Below are 26,813 nucleotides of genomic sequence, written 5' to 3'. Positions count from 1 at the left end.
ATAAATTAAGGTTTATCCCAAAGACTATAGTAAGAGATGAAGAGAGACACTATATCATACTTAAAGAATCTATCCAACAAGAGGACCTAACAATCATGAATATTTATGCCCCTAATGTGGGAGCTGCCAAGTACATCAATCAATTAATAACCAAAGTAAAGAAATACTTAGATAATACACTAATACTGGGAGACTTCAACACAGCACTTTCTGCAAATACAGATCTTCTAAGCACAACATCTCCGAAGAAACAAGAACTTTAAATGATACACTGGACCAGATGGATTTCACAGATATTTATAGAACTTTACCTCCAAATGCAACTGAATACACATTCTTCTCAAGTGCACATGGAACATACTTCAGAATAGACCACATACTGGGTCACAAATCAGGTCTCAATGGATACCAAAAGATTAGGATTGTCCCCTGCATATTTTCAGACCATAATGCTTTGAAACTTGAACTCAATCACAAGAAGAAATTTGGAAGAAATTCAAACATGTGAAGGTTAAAGAGCATCCTGCTAAAAGATGAAAGGATCAACCAGGAAATTAGAGAATTAAGAAGTTTCATGGAAACTAATGAGAATAAAGATGCAACTGTTCAAAATCTTTGGGATACAGCAAAAGCAGTCCTGAGAGGTAAATACATCACAATACAAGCATCCCTCAAATATTGGAAAAAACTCAAATACACAAGCTAACCTCGCACCTAAAGGAACTGGACAAAGAACAGCAAATAAAACCTACACCAAGCAGAAGAAGAGAGTTACTAAAGATTCAAGCAGAACTCAATGAAATAGAGACCAGAAGAACTGCAGAACAGATCAACCAAACTAGGAGTTGATTCTTTGAAACAATAATAGACAAATAAACCATGAGCCAGCCTTATTAAAAACAAAAGAGAAAAGACTCAAATTAATAAAATCACGAATGAAAAAGGAGAGATCACAACAAATACCAAGGAAATACAAACGATTTTAAAAACATATGAGCAACTATACACCAATAAATTAGGCAATCTAGAAGAAATGGATGCATTTCTGGAAAACCACAAATTACCAAAACTGGAACAAGAAGAAATGGAAAACCTGAACAGGCCAATAACCAGGGAGGAAATTGAAACAGTCATCAAAAACGTCCCAAAACACTAAAGTCCAGGGCCACATGGCTTCCCGGGGGAATTCTATCAAATGTTTAAAGAAGAAACAATACCTATTCTACTAAAGCTGTGCAGAAAGATAGAAAGGGATGGAATACTTCCACACTCATTTTATGAAGCCAGCATCAGCTTAATTCCAAACCAAAGACCCCACCAAAAAAGAGAATTATAGACCAATATCCCTGATGAACCCAGATGCAAAAATTCTCAAGAAGATACAAGCCAATAGGATCCTACAGTACATTAGAAGATTATTCACCATGACCAAGTGGGATTTATCCCTGGGATACAAGACTGGTTCAACACTTGTAAAGCAATCAACGTTATAGATCATATCAACACGAGAAAAAACAAGAACCATATGACACTCTCAATAGATGCAGAGAAAGAATTTGACAAAATACAGCATCCATTCCTGATCAAAACTCTTCAGAGTGTAGGGATAGAGGGAACATTACTCAGCATCTTAAAAGCCCACAGCAAATATCATTCTCAGTGGGGAAGCACTGGGAGCCTTTCCCCTAAGATCAGGAACAAGACAGGGTTGTCCACTCTCACCACTGCTATTCAACATAGTACTAGAAGTTCTAGCCTCAGCAATCAGGCAACAAAAAGAAATAAAACACATTCAAATTGGCAAAGAAGAAGTCAAAATCTCCCTCTTCTCAGATGACATGATACTGTACATAGAAAAACCCAAAAGACTCCATCTCAGGATTGCTAGAACTCATACAGCAATTCGTTAATGTGGCAGGATACAAAATCAATGCCCAGAAATCAGTGGCATTTGTATATACTAACAATAAGACTGAAGAAAGAGAAATTAAGGAGTCAATCCCATTTACAATTGCACCCAAATCATAAGATACCTAGGAATAAACCTAATCAAAGAGGTAAAGGATCTATATGCTAAAAACTACAGAACACTTCTGAAAGAAATTTAGGTAGACACAAAGAGATGGAAAATATTCCATGCTCATGGATTGGTAGAATTAATATTGTGAAAATGTCAATGCTACTCAGGCAATTTAAACATTTAATGCAATTCCTATCAAAATACCATGGACTTTCTTCAGAGAGTTGGAACAAATAATCTTATGATTTGTGTGGAATCAGAAAAGAGCCTGAATTACTAGGGGAATATTGAAAAAGAAAACCAATGCCGTGGGTATCACAATGCCAGATTTCTGTTGTACTGCCAAAGCAGTGATCATAAAGACAGTTTGGTACTGGCACAAAAACAGGCACATAGATCAATGGAACAGAACAGAGAATCCAGAAATGGACCGTCAACTCTATGGTCAACTAATATTCAACAAAGCAGGAAAGACTATCCAATGGAAAAAGGACAGTCTCTTCAATAAATGGTGCTTGGAAAATCGGACAGCCATGTGCAGAAGAATGAAACTAGACCATTCTCTTACACCATACACAAAGATAAACTCAAAATGGATGAAAGTTATAATGTGAGACAAGCATCCATCAAAATCCTAGAGAACACAGGCAACATCCTTTTTGAACTTGGCCACAGCAATTTCTTGCAAGTTATATCTATGAAGCAAGGGAAACAAAAGCAAAAATGAACTATGGGGACTTAAACTAGTTAAAAAGTTTCTGCACAGCAAAGAGAAAGAGTCAACAAAACTAAAAGGCAACCTACAGAATGGGAGAAGAGATTTGCAAATGACGTATCAAATAAAGGGCTAGTATCCAAGATCTATAAAGAACTTATTAAACTCAATACCCAAGAAACAAACAATCCACTCATGAAATGGGCAAAAAACATGAACAGAATTTCACCAAAGAAGACATACACATGGCCAACAAGCACATGAGAAAATGCTCTGCATCACTGGCCATCAGGGAAATAAAAATCAAAACCACAATAAGATACCACCTCACACCGTGAGAATGGTGAAAATAATAAGACATTAATGCTATTGGTTTCTTTTCCATCCTTCCACTTGTCCCTTTTAATGAAATATGAATTTTTGTTTGGGTTTCACAATGAGCAAAGATACTTTTCAAAATAAAAAAATGCTTATGCTTTCACTTTTTGAATTAAAGTGTTTTTCCCCCCAAAAGAGCCTGAAAACAGGTGATGTCTGTTAAACATAGCAACTTGGATATGGAAGAGGCATTTATTTTGTGATCCATATAGACAGAACTGTCTAGAAACTGATTGCCCAAAGTCAAGCTTCGGTCTTCTTTGGAAAGTAAACAATGAATTTTTTGAAGTATTTTGACAAAATAAAAACAAAACAAAACAATTGTTTCCAGCTGAAAGGACATAAGTGTAGGATGTGTACATTATAGTGCACATGTCAAAATTCAGAAGCTATAGTGGCTTTTGCCTCTAATCTAGGTAGTCCTGCTTTTTAACTGAAGTTGACATCAGAGTATGCTGTTCTTTACTCTTGCCAGAAGACTTGTGGCCCCTAGAAGTACTTTTTGCTCAATCTCTTCTGAAGGAAGAAGCACTCTCTAGAAGATTTTTTGAGACACACTTATATGTCAAATTTGGGTTTTCAACTTCATATTTTTCATTAAATGCAAATTATTTTTCCACTAAGCAACTGACTTCCAAAAACATCAGAGAATGTTTATACAATCAGAACCTGATACAATGCTTTACCCAGGGTAGTTTCTTTACCCAATAAATGCTCACTGAATTGAACTGAATTTACCTGTTTTATTTAACAGTAAATTAGATTATCCTGCTTGTACATTTCAGAAAAAGACATTAAATTCGTGTGATCGAATATAAACTAGGAACAAAGATTAAAGATGTGATATTTTACATGGTCTTTATTCATGCTAGTATATGAAACTGAGAAAGGAAATATAAAAAGGGTTCTAAGTGCTTTTCTTAGTTCAAGAAAAAAAAAAGCACAAAGTGATAGGAAGCACTAATGCATAGAATTGGGGAGGTAATTACCAATTAAGAGTCATCACTAACTACATAAATAGAAACAAATATTAAACAATAACAAAAAAAAAACTGGGACAGAATTTTTATTGGCCCACATATGTCTCATTTCTTTTTTATTTTTTACTATAAAAGATGGCCCTTCCATTAAGAGATCCTATAATATATTGACCTAGTGCATATAAACTGGGTAATTTTATAGAATGCCATTGACTTAAGTGTCTTTTTTTTTTTCATTAAATTGCACATTATTTGGCACAAATCAGTGTCATATAAATTATTCACAAATATTCAGGAACTTACCATAGTAAGAATGTGTTCATTTTGGATGACTAGCACGTTTAAGTTAATAAAAATTCACTTTTCAAATATGTTACATAAACCCACATGTACATAAAATGTGGCCTTTTATGTTTCCAGATTCGATAGATTGTCCATAAGAACACATTTGTGAATTTTAATGAATGCTTATAAACTCAAGTCAATGAATATTTCATGAAAATTCACTAATGATTTATGAGAATTTCACCATGGGTTAGTATTAACTTCTGAGAACTTCATATTGGAAATATTTTAGAATCAATGTAGAAATATCACAGTTATTTAGATGAAGTCTCCATTCTAATTGTATTATGTTAGCCTATCTAAATATATTACTTTCTTTCATCAACTATTTTATAATTGTAGTTAGCAGACACTATGAAAGCCTGCTTTTCTTACTGTACACACCATGCAATCAATAGATTCATCAAATCCAAATTTTTGATTTTCTCCCCATATATATTTATATGGCAATATTTAATTTTGTCTTTGGATAAATTTGATTATTGTCTTCTACTTCCTTGTTTTTCAATCTGTATCTGGTCCCTCTGATTAGGTTCCCTATCTTCTGCCTTAAAAAGAGTAGTTTAGATGAAATGGAGCCTCTCAGATAGAGATTGGAAAAGTGTTATGGCATTAAGATGGAAGTATACTGGAATATTTATTTAAAAATATGTGAAAATTGACAGGGGAATATTAGTTTATTGAGCAATTATTTTTTAAAGCATCAACTGATTATGAGTTCCTGTGTCAGATACTAGGAATAAGAGAATAACCAGAAGCAAGTATGATTTTCAAAGAGGTCAGTCAGAGAAAAGATTAACTAAATTATCGTATTATAATGCCAACGTATATAATAGATGTGGTTACTAGATACTCAGAGACAATAAAAGGGGGAATGAACCACAAGAAATTTTAGTAGAAAAATATTTGATTACATGGATTATAAACATTTCTAAATATTATTTTTTCCAAATACACTATATACTTTATTCATATACATTTGTATCTGTACAATTGGTGACAAATTTAATGTTAACTTATTTCATTTTTTATCCCAATATTTTTGATAATTAGATATATTTCCAGATTTATGGATCCTAACAATTTAAAATTAATCTTAATTTTATCATACATTATTGGATGAATGATTATTAGATGAATCTGTTGAAAAATAAATTATTTAACTTCCAAAAGCTAACATGATTGTTTTGTAGGTATATATACTTGATTTAGAAAGACTTTTGGTTTCTAAATTCACTAATTTATTTTTCCTCCAGAGCCATTTTTCAGGCCCCACAGAGTGATTGTGTTTTAAGAATAGAATTGCAAGGTTATATGAAAGATGAATTGGGAAAATGTGCAAGTTTATCTATAGTGTTTTTTCTTTTTAAAAAACAGATTTTCTGAGGTATATTTGATACACAAAAACTACATATATTTAATTTGATGAGTTTGGACATATGTATATACCCATGGACCCTCACCAAAATCAAAGTGTTGGATTTAGCCATTGCAACCAAAAGTTTCCTTGTGTCCAATTTTTGTTGTTGTTGTTATTTTATGTCTAAGTCTACCTAATATAAAATCTAGGCTCTTCCAAAATGTTTAAGTGTATACTAACTGTAGGTTCTATGCTGCAGCAAGTCTCTAGAACCAATCATCTTGCATAACTGAAAACACACCTAGTGAAAGAATTCATGTTTCCCCGTAACCCCAACCTTTGGCAACCAGCATTCTATCCTTTATCCTCTATTCTATGAGTTTGACTATTTTAGGTACTTCATGTAAGTGAAATCATCAAATATTTGTTTTTCTGTGACTGTCTTATTTCACTTAGCATAATGTCCTCAAGATTCATTCATGTCACAAATGGCAGGAATTTATTTTAAAATCTGGATAATAATCCATTGTGTTTTCTACATTTTCTTCATCCATTCTTATATTATCAGTTTGGTTGTTTTTATAACTTGGCTATTGTGAATAGTGCCCCCGATGAACATGGGAGCACAGATTATCTCCTTGAGATACTGATTTTAGTTCTTTTGGGCATTTACCAAGAAGTGGTATTCATTTGTGGATAATATGGCAGCTCTATTTTTACGTTTGAGGAACCTCCATACTCTTTTCAGTATGTTTTCCTACTGTACCATTTTATATTCCCACTAACAGTATAGATGGGTACCTGTTTCTCCACATCCTTAGCCACATTTTGTTTTGTTTTTGCTATTGAACTGTAGGAGTTCCTTTTTCATTTTAGGTATTAACCCCTTATCCCTTTATCAAATATATGATTTGCAAATACTTTCAGCCTGAGGGTTGTCTTTTTAAAATATTTGGGAAGTGGAGAAAAATGGAGATGTAATTTGATGATGAAAATACTCTATGATTATAGTTTCACTTTTAAAATAATTCAGATTAAAAAATAATAAAATAAAATAATTCAGATTAAGGCAGTCCTGGTGGCGCAGAGGTTTAGCGCCGCCTTCAGCCCGGGGTGTGATCCTGGAGACCTCGGATGGAGTCCCACGTCAGGCTCCCTGCGTGGACCCTACTTCCCCTCTGCGTGTGTCTCTGCCTCTCTCTCTGTATCTCTCATGAATAAATAAATAAAATATTTTTTAAAAATTGAGATTAAAATTGTTCTAATTAAATCAGTTTATCACTTTTTTGGTCTTCTGGCATAAGTTCCCAGATTTATTGCTTACTTGGTTACAAAGTGAAAGACAAGTAAAAAATTGCAAATGAAAACATTATAAGAATTATATTAAAACTTTACCCTTTGAGCCCTTAGAAAAAGGACTTTATAATTCTGTGCTTGTACTTGAAACATTGTTCTCAGGATGCATACTTGGCTCCAAAACCTGTTTACATTAGAGCTTTCATTCCTTCCCTTATCACATTTGACTTAAAAATTCTACCAGGATTCTTTTTTATTTTTTGCAGTTGGGAAATCTACTATTAATATATAATTACCAGGGTTTGCTGGTAGTTTTATATTTATAAACTATCCAATATATCATAATATAATACTTATATACTTATGTTACATACTTATGTTATAGTTTTGGTCCTTTTCTTGCTATTAGAAAATAAAGCAATAAACTTACACATAAAGTAAATTGAAAAGTAAAGTAAATTTCCACCAATAAACCACAGTGCAATTTTCTGTCAATAGGTTCCCTTCTGACCTTAGACCCAGGAAAATTTTCTAATGGGAAATTTACTAATAGCTACCTTTTCTCTTCTTAAAAAAGGAAAGTCTGCTCTTTTTCTGCTTAATGTTATTTTTCAGTAGCATTGAATATGAAATGAAATGGTCAGATGTAGAAGTGGAAGAATTATTTTAAATTACTTTAGATTTTCAACAAAAGTAAAATTCACTTAATATCTAAAGGAATACAAAAATGCATTTAAACAAACATTTGATGTGAATATATACATCATTAGGATATTGCAAGTATTTAATTATACTGGCCAATGATATTCATTAAAAGCAAGATTTCAAAATCATCTCCTGGCTTCCTTAAATACATAAAGTTCCAATGTATTTCCTTAACAACAACAACAAAAAAAAAGCCTGCATGTCACTATTTAAACCACTTAATGAATATTTGCTTTGGGATTTTAGAAACAGGCCCAATGGGTGAAACTTTTTCATGACTTACCATATAAACTATGTTGTATCAATTAGTTTTAGCTGCGTGACAAATCACTTCAAAATCCAATTTCTTAAACAACATTCATGTATCATTTCCTATGAATTGGTGTACAGTTTGGCTAGTTTTGCTGATGTAAGCCACCTCAACTGGGCTTGCCTTGACATCTGTGGTCTGTGGCAGGTCATCTAGGGCTAATTGATCTAGGATAGCTTCATACTTATGCCTGGCAATGGAAGCTACATATCAGTGGGGCTTATGGCAGTGATATGATCATTGTTTCTCTCAGACAACAGGCTACCCCAGGTTTCTTCACAGATGGGAGGGGGAGCACTATTTCAAAAGCATCAAGAAGAGGCAAATTCCAATGCTGAAACATTTTTCAAGTTTCTGTTTGTGTCCTTCTTGCTACTTTTCTATTAGCCAAAGCAATTTGCATAGCAATACTCAGAATCATTATGGGAGGCAACTGAGGGCAGAGATACTGGGACAAGTTAATAAATATAACAATCTATGGGCACTTTTATGCCTTCAGATAGTTTTTATTTTTCCCACAAAGATACATCATACAAAAGTTTATTTAGCAAAACGCTAGACGGGTATGGAAAGGGAGTCTGTATGAGGACTTGGCTTCAACAACAGAGAGAGGGAAACTAATAATAAAAAATGAAGCCAACATTACTGAGTATTGTCCATGGCTGGTATACAAACTGATATTTTCCTTCAAAAATTGTTTTCTTCCCTATTTTGGTCCCAGTGTAAACATTTATAAGCTATTAAGTGCCTGAGTGGTTTGAAATGCAAACTGATCCAAATTATCAGTGCCAACAGGCTAGGAAATAATAGCCAGCTGACCAAATATGGTATGCAGATAAAAATAAATTATGATTTCTGAAACCCCTGCAAACTTATTGAAAATTAATTTCAAAATGAAATGCAGCATCTGTCCAAATGGAATTTAGACAATTAATAATGTCATAAATCATTACTTTTTTATTTTTATTTTTTTAAGATTTTATTTATTTATTCATGAGAGAGAGAGAGAGAGAGAGGGAGGGAGGGAGAGACACAGGCAGAGGGAGAAGCAGGCTCCACACAGGGAGCCTGATGTGGGACTCGATCCTGGGTCTCCAGGACAACACCCTGGGCTGAAGGTGGTGCTAAACCACTGAGCCACCCAGGCTGCCCAAATCATTACTTTTTTAATATGAGAAAAGGTTTAGTCAACTCCACTATTATTACCCAGTAAACAGTGAAACTTTACAATGGTAAAACATTTACTAAACACTACAATCATTCATTTTTTTATTATTCATACTTTTAAAAATTTATTTATATGATTCAATTTCTATGATTCATTGTATTATTTGCATAATGAAAATGCTGACTTAATAGGGTAATTGCAGGAAATTATTAATATTTTTGATATTTAAAACTGAAAAATGCTATATATCTTCTGTTTCATTGCAATTAGATAGGTACATTCTTAAGAAACCATCCATTATCAAATCAATATTATAATATAAATTGAGTAGAAAACAGACATTTAAGCATTTTACAGTTTTTAACGCATTGCTTTGTTAAAGAATATGTAAAGCCACTCCAACAGAATATATTTATGTAGGAAAGCACAGTGTTTTTTCCAAAATACAGTAAAATATCCAGAAGATCCTAATCTCAAATTGAGTAACAATGGTGTTTAGTATGTTCAAGTCATATCCCATAATTAATTGGTTACCTTATATTTAAATCTGCTTTACAAATCCTGTGTATTCAAATATACAAATTAATCAGCAGCCACTTGAAATATTTCTGATGTACTACTTCACAGAATAAACTGTTTCCAAAAATATAGCCCAAATATTTTGAGTATCTACATCTTGTACTTTCATCCAACAATAGATATCAATGAAGTTTTGTAGGTTAACCTCAAAAGTCATTTGAAAGAAACATTTTTTTTGAAAATAATAACTGTAAATGAACTAGTGATTTCTGGAAAATGTGTGTGTGTATGTGTGTGTGTGTGAATTGTGCTTCTTATTTTAGATCTTTAACAAAATTTTAGTGTTTGGTATATATTGGACAATCTTCTCAGAATACAGTGTATATTAATATAGCCTCATGATACACTCATAAGGTAGTATATTGCAGTACAACCATTTTAAAGTGAGAAAAATGTAACAGGTTAACTAGCTTACCTAAAGTCACACACAATTATTACACATTGAAGTATGAAATCTGATCTTTGAGCTTTTCATAATAAGCAGTATTTATCTTGAAATTGAATAGCTAATTTGTAGGATTATATCTCCACCTTTGTTCCATTTTTCCTTTCTGAAATGCACCTACTATAGAAATTCTCAGAATTTTGATCTTATCTAGTTTTTCATTTCTTTCTAGATCTGGTCTTACAGTCCTTGATATTTAACTAGTTTTCTGGTTTCTTCAATCTTTTTCTTCAAATTTTGGTCTAATTTTTCTAGATGTTCCCTGTACTTAGGTCAGTCTGCAAAATGTTTCTTTTTTTTAATATTTTATTTATTTATGATAGACATAGAGAGAGAGAGAGGCAGAGACACAGGCAGAGGGAGAGGCAGGCTCCATGCCGGGAGCCTGACGTGGGACTCAATCCCGGGGCTCCAGGATCACGCCCTGGGCCAAAGGCAGGCGCTAAACCACTGAGCCACCAAGGGATCCCCTGCAAAATGTTTCTTTACCATTTTTAGAATCAGAAATCTTTATACTTCAATCACAGAATAGGAAAGGCATTTAATACTTTAGACAAACAAGTTTCTCAATTACCACTAGTTCCTACCAACGTGAGCTTATCTCTACTATCCATGAAGGTTTAGCCACTATATCAACTGAGGTCCTCCACGTGGCAGACGTCAGCACAGGATTGGACTTTCAAAGGAATTCCCTGGGGTAATCCTGTGTAGGATAGAGTAGAGGAAGAGGGGAGTAGGGAGTAGTCAGGCAGAGCTGGAAGCCTGCAATGCTGGTTTGATGCTCATTAAAGAAGAAAATAAAGGAACATTCAGTAGAGAGAGCCTCTAAGCACAATGTAGCTCTGAGAAAGTCTCAGACAGGCCAACTGGGAGTCCCAGGACAAAGATCACCTTAGAACAGTCCCAGATTGGGCAGGGATGGCTTAACTCTCGGAATTTCACTGGGCTCAGTCACTGGCTGGAACACTCAGAGAGAGAATGGCCTTGGCCCCAGCAGAAAAGGTAAAGTGAATCCAGAAGGTAGAGCTGAAGGACATTTGATGTAAGGAGCACTGGGTGTCCTTCCCAACTGTAGAGGTAGAGGCTGTCAGCTCACCTACTCTCCTTGCAGAAGGTCTCTCCTGAAGTGAATTCTGAACAGTGCACTACTGTGGCTGCCACAACTGCAATTTTACCAATGTTCTTCTGGTTTACTTTGCCCTTCTATTATTTCAGTTTTCTCCTCTAAATGATGGCATAAAATTAAGTCCAGATTTTTAAGGTTAATGAAAATATCAAATGAGAAAATATAAATGTAATTGTTCTCAAACAGAGGTGTTAAACAAATGTTATTATGTCACTCCATAGAGATAGTTCCTTACAACAAATATTTCTTTCATAAACTTAACAAACTTGACAAAGTAGATAATAAATTTGAGTTTTAGAAATCTACTAATCATCTTGATGCGTTAATGACATATAACTTAAGACAATTCTAACAAAAGTAGAGTATTGAGAGACATATTATACCAGAGGCCATGACTAGAATTTCAAGTAATATGTAATAGAACTTAACGTACTATTGTACTCTTGTACTATTGTATTGTACTATTGTACTCATATTACTTACGTAATATGTAATGTAGAACTTAACGTACTATTGTACTCTTGATGTTTATTTTCAAAAAGCTGGTCAACCACCAAAAATCCAGGTAGCCATACTAACAAATTGATTAGCAAGAAAAATGCACATCTTTAGATTTTTCTACAATATGAAATATTTTGTGAGTAGGCTAGAATATAGGTATCTGTTGAATATCCTGTTTCTACAAGTTTAGCGAGTTGTGGGGTGGTAAAAAGTTTATGTTAAATGAAAAAGTTTAACCCATTAGTAATCTATGAATTAAAATATAAATCTACAGTAATGAAATAAATGTAGTCTTTAAGTACATATGTATAAAAATAATGAACTATTTTTTTTCAATTTGCAAGAGCTGTTAGTTATAGTGATGAAAGAGAAAAGACACAAAGATGACATAAAATGGACACATGCTAAGGAGTGGACATGTCCAGTATTAAGAAATAGAACTTTTTTGCATAACAATGATATAAGAACAAGAGTAAATTAAAATTGCCAGAGAGGAAGAAATTAAATTTGCTGTATGAAATCTGGTAACTGTCTTTACAACTTGGCCCTAATTTGTAACATAAAATCTATATAAAATTCTCAAAAAATGTGCTTATAATCAGCTCCAAATCTGCAAAAGAATTTTCTCCTACCAGTAAAATACCTAGCTAGGCTTCTCGTCTCTGCAGTGAGTTTGACAGGAGAAAAGCAGTCTTCTAAGTTTTTAGCCCTTCCAATACCAATGCTTTCATGTAACCACATGATTTTAGACAATGTAAAAGTAATGTAAAAGTTTGTATTATAACTGGGAACATACAGCATTCCTGTTCAAAATCATGAGCTAACTTCCTCTCACAAACATGACAAATCTAAAGCTATATATGGAACAATTTCCTCTGACAAAACCTGAAAACTGGCAAAGCAACACTTTCACAACCTGCAAAAAGAAGGAAAGGACCTCAAAGTAGGTAGGAAAGGGCTAGAGATTCTTGCCATAATCCCCACCCCAGCACACCAACCCACAATCTGGGGGAACTCAAAACCTGGAGTTCCTTCCTGAGAAATAGAAGGTTCGTAACTTACATTAAGCACCCAACTTAAAAAAAAAAAATTATTTAAATTCAAATAGTTAACATATAGTGTATTATTAGTTTCAGAGGTAGAATTTAGTGAATCATCAGTTGTGTACGATACCCAGTGCTCATTACATCAAATGTCCTCCTTAATGCCCATCACCTAATTACTCCATCCCTTCACTATTCTACCCCCCAGCAACCCTCAGTTTGCTTCCTACAGTTAAGAATCTCTTATGGCTTGCCTCCATCTCTGTTTTCATCTTATTTTATTTTTCTTCCCTTCCTCTATGTTTGTCTGTTTTGTTTCTTAAATTCTACACATGGTATTTGTCTTTCTCTGACTGATGTATTTCACTTAGTGAATATTCTCTGGTTCCATCCATGTCATTGCAAATGGCAAGATTTCTTTTTTTGATTGCTGAGTAGTAGTCCACTGTATATAAATACTATATCTTCTTTGTCCATTCCTCTGTTGATTGACATCTGGGCTCTTTTCATATTTTAGCTATCATGGACATTGCTGCTATAAACACTGAAGTGCATGTACCCTTTGAATCACTATTTTTGTATCATTTGGATAAATACCCAGTAATGCAATTGCTGGGTCATAGGGTAGTTCTATTTTTATTTTTTTAAGGAACCTCTGTAATGTTTTCCAGAGTGGCTACAGCAGTTGGCATTCCTGCCAACAGTGGTAAACACCCAACATTTAAGACTGGCACCTAAGAGAACTGAGAACATACATAACACAAACTAAATCAAAACAAAACTAATAATACAAAAGAAATCCTACTATTAGTTCAAAGAAAATGTGTTAAAATTTCAGAGCACTAAAGTATAGTCAGTCTGAATTGCTTTATTCCCAAATATTATGTCTGAAGCTTTATGGTTTTGTTTGATCTAAGTAAAATAATTTTATAACCTACTATAGATGGTGCTTTCCTTTATCCAGATTTTATAAAGCCAGAGCTAGAAATGTTCTTGTGAATCTGAGTAGGTCAAACAAAGAAAAATTGACATTGAACTACATATCTTTTTGGTTTACAACTCAGTTTATTCATGATTAAAAATATAAGTGATGACTATAGCCTTTCAGAGTAATAGGAATTACCTTTTATCACCACAGCTTTTAGTACTTGACCCTGATCCTTGAGGAGAATGTTACAACTGACATGGAAAAGTGTTATTTAGGTGCTTACATCAAAGATATATATTGCTGAGGAACAATTTTTGAGTGAGAAGTTTATATAGTATCCCTTTATAACCCATACTAAAATTCATGATTGTAGTTGTCATACTTCTGGGGAGCTAAAATACTGTGCACTAGAATCTAATCAATATTATACTTCAGGTAGAATAAAGAGTGGTATATCTATATTTTTACAACCATTATTTTCTCAGAGCACATTACCTAGTATGTGTGGTAGTCATAGAAAAAATATAACAATATGGAGATTACAAAATGGTATATAAATGGTATATAAAATAATGATGCTGAGGTATTTCAAATCAAGTTTTCGTTCTTCTCTAGATTTTGTTTCTATGATATTAACCACAAGACTACAATTTGGAAGTAAAGCACACAACACAAATAATCCAAATTATCTCTCGTTTTCTTCAGATTCCTTTTTTCAATCTGATTTACACTGGCCTAAAGTGAAAATTAAAAGAGCAATTATAAGGAATGTTATTCACTTTCCCTAGATTGCTTTTACTGTATAAACATCTAGGATGTTTTTATTTACTATAAGGATCCCTTACTAGTAGGGGCAGAAGTACAAATCTCACACAGGACTTATCTCCTTTTGTTAGCTATAAGTAATTTCTGTTAGAAGGGATTTCTTTTTGTGGAGGACTGCTGAATAGTAACACTATTTAAATAGTCACTTTGTAACTTTGTTATGTAACTCATACAACTTTTCTTAGAAGGTTACTGGGAAAGACCAGGTTAGCTCACAAGGGATTAGTCAAAATCAAAGATCCAAATATATGATTTCTACATTATAAAAGGACTACCATAATAATGATGAATAAGGTAAAAATAACATTTTATATTAGATATTATATAGATAAAATTAATGTAATATATAATGTTTTATAAAGCATATTATATAATTAACATTTTTAGTACATCCTATGTGGCAGAATTTAACGAGCATTTTTATGTAATAATCTCAAAATCTTTTTATGAGCTTTATTATTAATACCTCATTTTATAAAAAGAGATGATGAAACTTAGAGGCATTGAATAATTTACCCAAGGTTATATAAAACGACAGAGTTAAGATTTCCTCTATACAATCAAATTTAGAAGCAGCTGTATATCTATGTAGCTACAACATCAAAAAAATATGTTCTCTTGGGAAGGAAAACATGTGGTGTTAAAAGTTCTATAATAATGAATGTTACCATAAAACCATTGTTAACAATATACAGGGAATAGCAAAAAACCCCAGGAACAGTTAACAACATTTTCATTATAGTATTCAGCACACAAACAAAATATTCACAAAGAAAAGTTTCCCTTAATAACCACAAATAGGAGTTTCCCCAGATTTGCTCCAGGACAAATTTGGTGGCTTAAGTTTTAGAGGGAGTTTATTCTTTGCTGTCATGTCATAGTTTCCATCATTTCAAGTAGACTGAAAATAATTAAAAATATTGCTACGAAGAATATTATTAATAATACAAGCTAACCTAGCCCACTGCTTTTTTTTTCTCTGTTTATACAATCTCTCAGTTAAATCTTCATTTTCTTTGGAATGTAGTAAAAATATATTCAGCAAAAAATAAGAAACAAAGTGTCCAGGACATAGGTTGTAGAGGTACAAAATATGGAGATATGTTACTTTCCATATTAATAAGAATATATATGTGAGATATAGAAAGTAGTAGAGATCTAGTAACAGGGACTCCTACAAATTCTCAAAAATGAAACAATTAACAAAAAATCCACATACTTAGAGGTGAATTTTAAAAAAGCTGAGTCTTCAGAAAGTATAAACACCAAAAATCATTAAGGGTTTTCTTTCTTAAACCATATAATTGTACATTACAATTAATTGCAATTTAATGAAATTTAATTGCATGTGTTTGTATAAATTTCAGTATAAAATTACTCTGTAGCACATCAAATGTTAATTTAAGAAAATTTTAAGGTTTGTGGAAAAATATGTCTAAAGTCAAGTTAAACTTAGTAAAGCTTCCCTTACATTTTAATTTTCCTTCAAGTTGTTATTTTTTTCATTGTTAGATATTTCTCTCAGCTTATTTTCTTAGTCTTTTGAGGTCTCAAAGTATTCAAAGATCACACAAGATTTTAAACACAATTAAGCACACATTAAGTGAAATGATTTAGTAACCATATTTTTCAACTAAATTGTTATTGACATCAACCATTTCTTCATGAAGTGCCACTTTCCACAATAAGTGTTATGGTCTTTTATATTAGTTCAAATGCAATTATTTGTAAAGCAGCAACTGCATTAGCATTAGAAATAATGGTCAAGATATAAAAAGTTAATATAATGCTTATAGAACAATCTCTTTGTGAATTCTGCATGTTCATACATAATATTCAGTGTTTAATACAAAAAACAGCATCTGCTATTGAGGAATTTCTTTCTCAGAAGACACTGTGTGTGAAAAAGTAAGCACCAATACAGTTTGTTCTCTTAGTTATTAGGAAATCTAATTGGCTATATTTAATAGAGTTAGTAAAACTTTCAATAGGATTCTGGAGTATAATATAATCTTACCAAAATTTTAAAATGATAGGAAACATTATTTCTGTATCCATCCGTATAATCTATTTATCTACCTACCTACTGTGGAGGCCGAGAAAATTAGGCCATTCCACCTCAAGTTTAGCATTAGCACAAGTACAGCCATCTCAGGCCCCTGTGAATAAGAAACTTTACAGAAAACAGACTGCAGCACGCCCTTGAAAGAAAATTCCCATATCAGAAAGAAAACAACTCAAAATGCCCTTGACAGAGACAGAAAGTCCTGTGTTGGAAGGGAAAGAGGTCTTAAGAAACTCCCCCACCTTTCCCCCATATCGGAATGAACAAAATTCCTCCACCCCTTCTGAAAATCCCCTAGACCAGCCCCATAAAACACAGCTGGAACCCATCTCGGGGTCCAAGTCCCTGCTCCGCTGTGTCGAGTATATTTGGATCCAAGCTCCAGCTTGTAATAAACCCTCATGTACTTGTATCGGTGTCGGCTCCTTGGTGGTTTCTAGGATTCACAATCTTGGGCACAACACCTACTCAAATATATCTATCTACCTATTTATCTGTATTGCTCAGAAATTTTGATACCTATTTATCTGTATTGCTCAGAAATTTTGAGGTTGGAGAAATCCTCCATTGACTTCTGTAGCCAGTTACTGAAACACACACATGCATTAGTATGGGCTATGAATACATAAAGATATAAATAGTGGTGAGATATCTTAAACCCTCTATAAATAAAACAAGGTTAGATGTACACAATAGAAGATTAGAATTAACAGCAGGAATGGAAACAATATTGAGGACATACTTTCATGTCTTCAAATAATCATTTTAGATTTGTAATCTCACATAATCTTCATAATTAGATGATGAGTTTGCCACTAGATTTTATAGATTTTGTAGAAAAGCAATGTGAATATGGTGTACAAGATGATAGGTAAGTAACATTATATGGCCCCCAATTTTTTTTGCCATCACTGCTAATATATTTGTTTTACAACATTGCTTCTTTCCCTGTTCCAGAAGAAAAGGTAACAGCAGATGCTTAGAAGATATTGTTATATCTTAGTATACTAACATCTGTATTTTATAGATTTCATAGATCTCTATATCTGTCCATATGCATATATGGATATACAACATATTTACATGCAGATAAATCTCCATGCTGGCAGTAGGTATAAATTAGCAAGTATATACTAAATTTATGAGAAAATAATAAAACTAATAAACCCTCTATCAGCTAGTATTCCTACATATAAGGACTTCATCTGTGTGCTTTTATATTGATTAATTTATTTAATCCTAAAGAGAACTTTATACTATTAATATCCCTGTTACAAAGATGATAATATTGAGGCCTAGACATGCATGATACATAGCTAGTAAGTAAAGAACTTAGTTATAAAACAAGTTATTTTTATTTGATACCCTGGACCTAGCTATTCTCTTGTGTTGCCTCTTCCTTGCCTGTAGTCACTAGTGTCAGAGTCATCATTAATACAGTCGATTTCTCTAGGGAACAAGGTCCAGCTCAGAACTTTTAAAAATTATATTGATGGTTTTCTGTTAAAATTAGACATAGACCTTTGAGAAAATATAAACATTTTAAACCTGTGACTATAATTTCAGTGTGGTGACTTAGTGTTGAAGGTTACTGAAAAAATGTGGCCTCCAATCTGGAGCCTGACACTCAAAGGCTCCACACCCCTTCCACTGTCCTTGGAATGCACTCTCCACCCACCATTCTCACAGTAGAAGCCATTTTCAAGGACACAACCTGGAGAAAGTAATGTGTTGCTGAGACCATCTGGATGGTATACTGGTACTGAACTCAGTTAAAGCCTCTATATAAGCTTTTAAGATTCTGTTGGGCAAGTGAGGAGATCTAGTCGTCTTGTGCCTGCCCAAGACAAGCCTCATATGTAAGTGTCCTTGCTCGCTAAACTTGCCATTTAGTTATCTGGAGTAGCTTACCTCATTCTTCAGTTTCTTCTTGCCTTTCATGTATGGGGACCAGTTCCAGATTTCACTCAGGAGGCTCCCAAGGTTTTGAATCAACATTGGTGCAGTAGAGGATTTCCAGTGTCCATCTTGGTCCCCAAAATAGGAAATTCCAAGTTCTCCATGAAGAAGTAAGAAGTAACTTATTCCTTCCGCATCTTATTTGCTCTTCCCTTTCTAGATTAAGATAGAGTAGTAGTAGTAGTTAATCTGTAGCACAGGCATTTTTATCTTTACCTGTTACTGGGTGCATAAAGTCAATGCAGAAGAAATTCCAAATTCTGTGTATTGCCTAAACTGTGTTTCAAATACTATTTTACCAGTTGAAACTGTAGTTAAGTACTTTGAGTAAAATTTGATAACTAATCATTGTTATTTAGAATGATCATATCACAGCCTAAGCCATTCAATTATTTCATTCATTTTTTATTTTTTTTATTTTTGCTTATTAGAATTATGCATGTATTGGATAATCAAGAAGGATTAAAAGAATAAATGTGTCAAGTTTGAAGAATGACTTGAATGGTGAGTTGCAGCATTAATAAATTACAACCCTGAACCTATATAAATATATAAATACATATTAATTTGCAGAACTAATCAGACATAGATCAAGTAATGTTTAGCATATGGCTGTGGTAATCCTGTCTGTCTATCTATCTATCTATCTATCTATCTATCTATCTATCATCTATCTAACATCTATCTATTCAGAAAAGTTAATATACTATATGACTTCAAGAAAAAGATTTTTGAAGGCAATGATATCAAACCTAAGAAAAGCATACCAGTCCTGGCAGATGAATGAATTATTAGGTTAATACCTATAACTTTACTTCAGATTTTTACTTGTGGTAAAATTAAATATATACTTCATTTTCTGTTTTCCATTTACTCTTTTCTCTATACTTTTTTATAAATATATTATGTACCATATAAATCCTTTTAAGTTTGGGACAGTTAGGATCATTTAAAGAAACTACAACTCTCACCAAGTCTGGACTAGGGAATTTATTGTGTTCCATTTTCTAGATTGTTATAACTTAAATTTCCATGAGAAAATCAAGTTTAGTTTGCATACCTGCAAATTGGTTATCAGAGTTGATTCTTTAAAAAATCACCTTTTAAATATCTAATATTTATTAAATATAATGAAAAACTCCAAAGCAAGTTTATAGTGGTAAGATGAATGCTGACAATGTAAACTTTCTGAACAAATACGTCTCATTGTCTAAGCTGTGCGAGACTTTCAAAGGACTAATGATACATTGATTTGTAATTCATCCAAGATAGTTTAATTATCTGTTTATGGTTCATCTACCATTTAAAATTAGACAAAATTAACAAGATATTGGATTTTAGATTTCATGAAACAATTTACTCATTTCTAGGCAAGCCATTCTATTTTTAAGTGATACCTTTCTAAAGATAACGAGGCCTCCTTCTATTCTTCATCCAATTGATGGAAAACGAAGGACAGAAATGTTGCCTGTCACACTCCTTGTTTATTTCTGAGGGTATATGAACTGAACTTCAACTTTTTATATTATTTGAATATTAGAATTTTATTATTACACTTTAATAAAAAGAAATTTAAAAGGTGGTCCACTTAATTTTTTCTCTACTAAAGGAATTCTCCGTATAATTGTATTCATTATGCCCAAACCAAGTATTCTAAAACTTGATTTTTTTCCATAATTATTTTGGTATTTAAACCTGCACTGAGCTACCAAATCAGAACTGAAATAAATCTACTTATAGTTTTTCATAGCCCAACAATGTGGATATGCTGGAGTATTAGAAGTGTGTTGCATTGAAAGGTGCTACTGAGGGACCCCTGGGTGGCTCAGTGGTTGATGTCTGTCTTTAGGTCAGGAAATGATCCCTGGGTCCCAGATAAAGTCCTGCATCGGGCTCCTTGGAGGGGGCCTACTTCTCCCTCTGCCTGTTTCTCTGCTTCTCTCTCTGTGTGTATCTCATGAATAAATAAAATAAAACATTTAAAAAAATATAAAGAAAAGAAAGGTGCTGCTGAACTCAGCTGAAAGTCTTAGTCCATATAAGATGTATATTTTTAAAAATGTGAAAAATTTTTAAAATTTAGAGTAATCTGGCCCCATGAGTTTCTGATAAGGGATAATAGATCTGTAATAGCACCTTCTGATCCTAGTTCTTGGAAAAAAAAAAAGAAACCATGAAAAACATAAGACAAACATTTTACTTCTACTTAAAAAGTGTGCCTTCCAAATTTGTGCATAGTCTCTATCATCCTCTATGTGTCCTCTATCTTGGTTTCTTCTTTTCTCTCTACTTTCTATTTTTATCACACTTTTTATACCTGCCTATCAACCTTTGCTAATGATGCAGCTCTCTTGTAGTGCATATTATATTCTATTAGTTATTCTTATTTCTTCCTAACCAGTATTTCTGACTAGATTATCCTTGTGTCTTAATCATACTTCTGAAATTTTCTGGAGTCTTACTCCTAAGTGATATGAAAAAAAATTACTGAAAGTTTGAGTTAGTAGACCAGGTATGCTGGGAGTTAAAGAAAGTAAAATTTCCATGGAAGTTAACTAAAATAAAATAAATTAAGTTTAAAGAGAGAAAAAAATTACAGTTCTTCTATAATAGATCTTGTTGGTTAACTACTCAAGACCTGTCTGTCATTCTGCCTTCTTTCGGAAAACAGAACCCTGCTATTTTGTAGCCCTCTTGCAAGAGTCCATGTACTTTTGTGAAGACTTCCATGAAGGTTAAATAAATCATAATGACCTCATTCCTTATTCTTATGTTTGTTTTATGGGAATTAAAGGACACATTAAGAGGGATTTCCAGTGGACTTTTAGAAAAGATTTGCATATCAATTCAAATTGGCAAAGAAAAAGTCAAACTCTCCCTCTTCGCCGATGACATGATACTCTATATAGAAAACCCAAAAGGCTCCACCCCAAGATTGCTAGAACTCATACAGCATTTTGGCAGTGTGGCAGGATACAAAATCAATGCCCAGAAATCAGTGGCATTTCTATACACTAACAATGAGACCGACGAAAGAGAAATTAAGGAGTCAATCCCATTTACAATTGCACCCAAAAGCATAAGATACCTGGGAATAAACCTAACCAAAGAGGTAAAGGATCTATACCCTAAAAACTATAGAACACTTCTGAAAGAAATTGAGGAAGACACAAAGAGGTGGAAAAATATTCCATGCTCATGAATTGGAAGAATTAATATTGTGAAAATGTCAATGTTACCCAGGGCAATTTACATGTTTAATACAATCCCTATCAAAATACCATGGACTTTCTTCAGAGAGTTAGAACAAATTATTTTAAGATTTGCGTGGAATCAGAAAAGACCCCGAATAGCCAGGGGAATTTTAAAAAAGAAAACCATAGCTGGGGGCATCACAATGCCAGATTTCAGGTTGTACTACAAAGCTGAGGTCATCAAGACAGTGTGGTACTGGCACAAAAACAGACACATAGATCAATGCAACAGAATAGAGAACCCAGAAGTGGACCCTCAACTTTATGATCAACTAATATTCCACAAAGGAGGAAAGACTATCCACTGGAAGAAAGACAGTCTTTTCAATAAATGGTGCTGGGAAAATTGGACATCCACATGCAGAGCAATGAAACTAGACCACTCTCTTTCACCATACACAAAGATAAACTCAAAATGGATGAAAGATCTGAATGTGAGACAAGATTCCATCAAAATCCTAGAGAAGAACACAGGCAACACCCTTTTTGAACTCAGCCACAGTAACTTCTTGCAAGATACATCCATGAAGGCAAAAGAAACAAAAGCAAAAATGAACTCTTGGAACTTCATCAAGATAAGAAGCTTTTGCACAGCAAAGGAGACAGTCAACAAAACTAAAAGACAACCTACAGAATGGGAGAAGATATTTGCAAATGACGTATCAAATAAAGGGCTAGTTTCCAAGATCTATAAAGAACTTATTAAACTCAACAGCAAAGAAACAAACAATCCAATCATGAAATGGGTAAAAGACATGAAGAGAAATCTCACAGAGGAAGACATAGACATGGCCAACATGCATATGAGAAAATGCTCTGCATCACTTGCCCTCAGGGAAATGCAAATCGAAACCACAATGAGATACCACCTCACACCAGTCAGAATGGGGAAAATTAACAAGGCAGGAAACCACAAATGTTGGAGAGGATGGGGAGAAAAGGGAACCCTCTTACACTGTTGGTGGGAATGTGAACTGGTGCAGCCACTCTGGAAAACTGTGTGGAGGTTCCTCAAAGAGTTAAAAATAGACCTGCCCTACGACCCAGCAATTGCACTGTTGGGGATTTACCCCAAAGATACAGATGCAATGAAACGCCGGGACACCTGCACTCCCATGTTTCTAGCAGCAATGTCCACAATAGCCAAAGTGTGGAAGGAGCCTCGGTGTCCATCGAAAGATTAATGGATAAAGAAGATGTGGTCTATGTATACAATGGAATATACATTACTCAGCCATTAGAAATGACAAATACCCACCATTTGTTTCGACGTTGATGGAACTGAAGGGTATTATGCTGAGTGAAATAAGTCAATCAGAGAAGGACAAACATTATATGGTCTCATTCATTTGGGGAATATAAATAATAGTGAAAGGGAATAGAGGAGAAGGGAGAAGAAATGGGTAGGAAATATCAGAAAGGGAGACAGAACATGGAAGACTCCTAACTCTGGAAAATGAACTAGGGGTGGTGGATGGGGAGGAGGGTGGGGGGTGGGAGTGACTGGGTGGCGGGCACTGAGCGCGGGACTTGACGGGATGAGCACTGGGTGTTATTCTGTATGTTGGCAAATTGAACACCAATAAAAAATAAATTTATTATTTAAAAAAAAGAAAAGAAAAAAAAAAAAGAAAAGATTTGCATATCATTAAAAAAGAATGGTAGACAAGGCCTGGTTCATTTCTAAGGGGGCAATCCTCCCAAGTCTATGTATTCAGATGTCTTCAATATTACCTTAAGTTTTCTGAAACATAGAAAAAGGACAACTTCTAAATCATTTGTATGAAGTGAATATACCACTGTTCTGACTGTTCTGTCACCCAGACAAGATAAGAATACATACAATAAACTCTACTACAGACAAACATGTCTTATCAATGTTGATGCAAAGATCTCAAACAAAATAGCTGGAAAATATTAAAACATTAAAGAAAATATAGTATGTCCCCACCTTAGGTTAAGTTCAGGAGTACAAAGATTATTCAGTTTTAGAAAAACTATTATAAGGTTTATCATGTTGATAGTTTTAAGAAAGAACATTTATGATAATCTCTACAAATTCTGATAAAACATTTGTCAAAATTTATCATCCATACCAATTTATTGATATTTGGGCTTTTTATTTTTTTAGTAGGTTCTAGGAAATAATTCAGGAAAGCTAAACAAAACACTTTTTAGTTTTCTTGTGTTTCATTAATTTCTCTGTTAGCTACCTCTGGTTTTTCTGACTTTTGTTTTAATTGTAATACTTTTTTTCCATTTTCATTTTTATTCTTGATCAGTTTTTCAAATGGATTGTCTGTTTGGTTAACACTCCAAAAAACAAACTTTTGACTTTGTTCATCTTATTTATACTTGTTCATCTTATTTATACTTGTTTTATTGATTTTTCACATTAGTTTTTATTATCCTGTCTTTCTACTATCTGTTCTTCAACTGACTTCTTTTATTGGCCACTGATTTCATTATCATTTCAGCTTCTCTCAGTCTCACTCTTTTGGTCCTTCCAGTGTTTGAATATTTTTAAGACTTCATTTGTTATTGAAATATAATTAATATACACTATTATTTTCAGGTGCACAGGATAATGATTCAACAATTCTATACATTAGTCAGTATTCATCACAATAAGTATATTATTAATCCTCTTTATCTATATCATTCCCCAAACACACACCACCTCTGGCAACCACAAGTTTGTTCTCTGTATTTAAGAGTCTTTTTTGTTTCTTTCTTTTTTCTTTGTTTCTTAAATTTCACAAGTTAGTGAAATTATTTGTATTCTTCTGTCTGAATTATTTCACTTAACATTATACTCTCTAGGTCCGTCCATCATCCAAAGAAAACAAAAGATTAATTTGAAAAGATATATGCACTCTTAACATTTATTGCAACATTATTTACAATAGTCAAGATATAGAATCAATCAAATTGCCCATTGATAGATGAAGGATAAATAAAATGTGATACACACACACACACACGTATATATCTATATATATATCTATATATATATATATATATTGAAATATTTCTCAGCCATTAAAAAGAATAAGATCTTGCCATCTCCAAACACTTTGTTGTTATACCAGTTTTAGGATTACAACTAATTGAGAGAAAGTATAGACATTTCCCACGTGTTCCCTTTCCCCATACATGCATAGTCTTCAAAATCACTCATCAGAAAAGCACATTTTAAAACAATCAAAGATGAAACTATATTAATATATAATAATTACCTAAAGTCCATAGTTTAAGGATCAATATTAGCATTGTATATTCTATGAGTTTAAACAGTTGTATGATGATGTATATCCATTATGACATACCATCATTATAGTACCACCATCAAGTACTATAGTATATATAGTATTTTCACTGTCCTAGAAATCCTCTACCCTCCTCCATCCCTAGCAACCACTGATCTTTTTATTGACTCCATAGTTTTGCCTTTTACATAATGTCAAATAGCTGGAATCATACAGTATATAGCCTTTTCAGATTGACTTCTTTCACTTAGAAATATGCATTTAAGGTTCTTCAATGTTTTTCCTGGCTTGATAGATTATTTCTTTTTAGTGCTAAATGGTATTCTATTGTCTGAATATACTAGTTCATTTATCCATTTACCTACTGAAGGGCCTTTGGTTCTTTTGAAGTTTTGGCATCATCAATAAAGATGCTATACACACCTGTGTTCAGGATTTGTGTGGATATAAGTTTTCAGTTCCTTTAGGCAAACACCAAGGAGCATAGTATGGCTATTATATCATATGGTAAGAATATGTTGAGTCTTATAAGAAACTGTCAGACTATCTTCCAAAATGGCTGTACCATTTTGCATTCCCAGCAGCAATGTATGAAAATTCCTATTTTTCTATACCCCCACCAGCATTTGGTGATGTCAGTGTTCCAGATTTTGACCATTCTGATAGCTGTGTAGTGGTCATTGCATTGTTGTTTTAATTTACATTTCCTGATAACATGTGGAGTGGATCTTTGTATATATGCATATTATATCTATATAATTTATTTTCTTTTTTTTTAATTTTTATTTATTTATGATAGTCACAGAGAGAGAGAGAGAGGCAGAGACACAGGCAGAGGGAGAAACAGGCTCCATGCACTGGGAGCCTGACGTGGGATTCGATCCTGGGTCTCCAGGATCGCGCCCTGGGCCAAAGGCAGGCGCTAAACCGCTGCGCCACCCAGGGCTCCCCATATCTATATAATTTAATGGTGAGGTGCCTGATAAGGTCTTTGGCACATTTTTTGGGAGGTCATTTACTTTTACTGTTGAGTTTTAAGAGTTCTTTGTATATTTTGGATAACGATGCTTTATCAAATGTATCTTTTGCAAATATTGTCTTCCAACCTGTGTCTTGTCTTCTAATTCTCTTGACGTCTTTCACAGAGAAGAAATTTTTAATTTTAAAGAAATCAGGTTATCAATGATTTATTTTATGGACTATGTCTTTGGTGTTTTATCTAAGCAGGCATCACCATACCCTAGGTCATCTAGGTTTTCTCCTATGTTATCTTCTAGGGAGTTTATGGTTTTGCTTTTTACAGTTAAATTTTCAATCCACTGAGTCAATTTTCATGGAGGGTATGAGGTCTGTGTTTAGATTCATTTTTTCTTCTTTCTTTACATTCAATGTCCCAATGCAAAGCACCAATTATATTGGGTGTTCTAGCACCATTAGTTGAAATAAGTGTCTTTGCCTCATTTTATTGTCTTTACTCCTTTGTCAAAATCAGTTGACTATGTGAGTCTGTTTCTGGGCTCCCTATCTGTTTTATTGATCTAT

The 26,813-nt window shown here is 33.4% G+C and overlaps 1 long non-coding RNA gene across 1 annotated transcript in view; it reads left to right on the top strand.

Moving 5' to 3' along the window:
- Window positions 1–26,813, top strand: part of LOC140623777 (uncharacterized) — a 318,326-nt gene that overhangs the window by 88,961 nt on the left and 202,552 nt on the right. The window contains exon 3 of the long non-coding RNA XR_012023312.1: window positions 19,180–19,252. This is a non-coding gene — a long non-coding RNA (uncharacterized lncRNA). The remainder of the gene's footprint in view (window positions 1–19,179; window positions 19,253–26,813) is intronic.

Source organism: Canis lupus, chromosome 33 (genome assembly GCF_048164855.1).
Source record: "Canis lupus baileyi chromosome 33, mCanLup2.hap1, whole genome shotgun sequence".
NCBI lineage: Eukaryota > Metazoa > Chordata > Mammalia > Carnivora > Canidae > Canis > Canis lupus.
The sequence above is the reverse complement of the archived record's forward strand: the minus strand, read 5'-3'. Positions and strand labels throughout refer to the sequence as shown.